Below are 2,872 nucleotides of genomic sequence, written 5' to 3' on the forward strand. Positions count from 1 at the left end.
CGGAGCCCCAAAAGCTATTCAACTAAAAAACAATCAATCCAAAAAGCATCTGGTCTAAAATCTGCCCCAAAACGCAGTTTACGCAATTTGCGGAAATCCATATAGGCTGCCACGTCAGCACCTGTCAACGCAAATCACGGAAGTCCGTATTGTCCGCCACATCAGCCCTGTCCATACTTTCTGCCACATGAGCCTGTGCGTACTCTATCTGTACAGTTTACCCTGGTGGTCATGCCACGTCATCTGTTTGTGACAGAGACCAATCTGATATAGAACCAAAACCCCCAGGAAAGCCACAAATCGAGAAAAATCAGCCATATCGACCCTGTTCAGGATCCAAGTGTATCTCGAAGACATCCGATACAACTACGATGACAAACACTTTCCATTTGGATACATTCCAACAAAAATTTCATCCAACCTTATTCCTGTCGTATTTGGCATTCACATTCCGCTCTTAACTGTACAAACAATAGTAAATGCTTCCCATTGATTGCAAACTTGGCTGGAAACACTATCATTACATCAAATGACATAGATTTCAGCATAACCTTGCTCTTATTGAGCCCATACATAAGCCATTAACTGAACAAAACTCCAAAAACACATCATAAACTTGGTTTTTCACACCGTACTCAAAAAACAGCACGACACCTTGTTTTCTAAGATCTTGACACGTCTTGTAGCCTCCATGCACTAGTCGGATTGATTAATTTTCTTTGAAGTTTTTGCTATATCTACAATAAGACTAATGGAGTTAGGGAACCCTAAACACATGTCAACGAAGGCCAATTATTCTGAATGTTTTATGATATTTCTGGTATCGCTATCAATGGAACTTTAATTTACGATCATCAAACCTCAGTGCTTATCTATTTCACATTGAGACTTTGTAGATGGTAGGCATGTGAGAAGAAGGATCCCATAGAGATGGCAAGGGTATAAGAGCTTAATTTTAAATTTTACATAACAATCATGTGTAGGGATTTCAACTTCACCGTGGTCCCATCATTTTAGTAAGACATATCCTTGCCCAATTTTGGGACTTACTCCCCCCCCCCCCCCCTCCCTGATTGCCTGCATGTTGTTGTGGTTTGACCAAAAGGTTTCAACAGCCACTGCCATGTTGCTTGTTTTGAACATACTTTCGTAAGTTGATACGAAGAATATCAGGTCCGACTTAATAATAACAAAGACCAAAACTACGTTTCTAGTTTCTTCGTCATAAATGCTTTTCTTGAAAACCCAAATAGACTTGGCAAGTGCACAGGCATTGCTGATGAGCAATGGGATTCAATCTGATCAGAAGTCTGACAAAGAATGCGAGCCTTACCCCAGTGATAGGATTTGAAGGGCTACCCCGAATGTCTAATGACAGCCATGTGCAGCTTATGCCCTTCTACAATGAAGGGCAAATTTTACAATTGCCCTTCTAATGAACAAGAGGAAAATTTTGCACCCTTCTTCATCAAAATTCCAAGAAAACTAATATTTCACTTATTGTATACTCCCATACATTAATATTTCACTTATCTCACACTCTTCCATGCATTTTTTAACCATCCTTTTAGTATAACTTTGACAAAGTTCATTATTTAAACAACGTATTCTCAAACCATAGTCCACGGACCACAATTTGGTAAATTTTTGAAAAAACATAGAAATAGAGCAAATGGAACCAATGACATAATGAATATGAAATTCATTTTTATCATTAAAGTACAAAATTGGAGAATAAAAACTGCCTTGAAATAAGATTAAAAGCCCTTCAATACCAATACAATGCAAAAGAGCCCTCGATACAAAATCATATCGCTTGGCTGAATATCTAAGCAAATAAAATTCCATAGTAACAATCAATTTGTTTCCAAGCTTGCTATCCTTCACTTCCTCATAGATTTCCACATATAAAATCATTCTTCCCACAATACATCTTGAGGACATGAAGCCTTCGGAGTATTGAGTCCAACAAACATTGCTAAGCCCAATGATGCAAGAGACAATCTATTACAAGACTTGTTTTTTATCTTATTCGTTTTTGAGAAGCCTGTTTCATAGGCAACTGATGAAAGTGGAAGTAAAAGCAGAGCTCTCCATAATTTCATGGTCCATGGAAAAGAAACCTCCCATTCTTCATGGTTGCAACAATATTGCCAAGCTGAATGCATACTCTTACCTTTGAAGCAGTTACGAATTTGTGTGATAAAAGATTTGCGTTCTCCTTTGCATTCTTCTTCATTAATGAAAGAGTTGGCTCCTTTTCCAAACTGTTTGCACAATACATCCAGCCACCTTATCATAAAGAAATCTAGTTTCTGCAAGTCTTGATCATAATCCTTCGGGATAAAGTACTTTGTCGCTTCAAAGAGATCAAAATCAACCTTAAAACGATTTGACAATGAATCCACTAGGCCTTTGATGTACATAATTGCCATGTAAGCCAGATTATTCACCACCTCGTGCAAAGTTTCATGTGGGTCAAGAACATCCTCGTCACACATAGGGCCGAGATGTAGTTGATGAGAATGTGAATTTCCTGAGGAATCAATGTAATCAATGATGCCATGTTGATTTATCGCCTTTGTCAAAAAAAGTTGAGTGTACATGGCCTCACACCTTGATTTTTAAAAGTTGTGCAAAGAAGTTGATTTTTTGCACCGCCTAAATTCTAACAGTGATCTCCAAACTTCTTGTGTGGGTTCCTTATGCAAAACAGACGCTATTTTGCCTTAAAATCCACTTCAAAATGCAATTTACACAACTAGTTAACTCCTACACTCAATTTTAAGCAACTTTTTCACTTTATGGTACTTGGCCAATTTTATAGTCTCTGCACCAAAACTATGGGTCCGGAATGGCTACCTAACCTAAT

The 2,872-nt window shown here is 38.0% G+C and overlaps 1 pseudogene; it reads right to left on the reverse strand.

Moving 5' to 3' along the window:
• Positions 1-1,883: 1,883 nt before the first annotated feature.
• Positions 1,884-2,435, reverse strand: LOC147436563 (uncharacterized; annotated as a pseudogene).
• Positions 2,436-2,872: the final 437 nt, after the last annotated feature.

Source organism: Adiantum capillus-veneris, chromosome 18 (assembly GCF_014529385.1).
Source record: "Adiantum capillus-veneris isolate H3 chromosome 18, ASM1452938v2, whole genome shotgun sequence".
Classification (NCBI taxonomy): Eukaryota; Viridiplantae; Streptophyta; class Polypodiopsida; order Polypodiales; family Pteridaceae; genus Adiantum; species Adiantum capillus-veneris.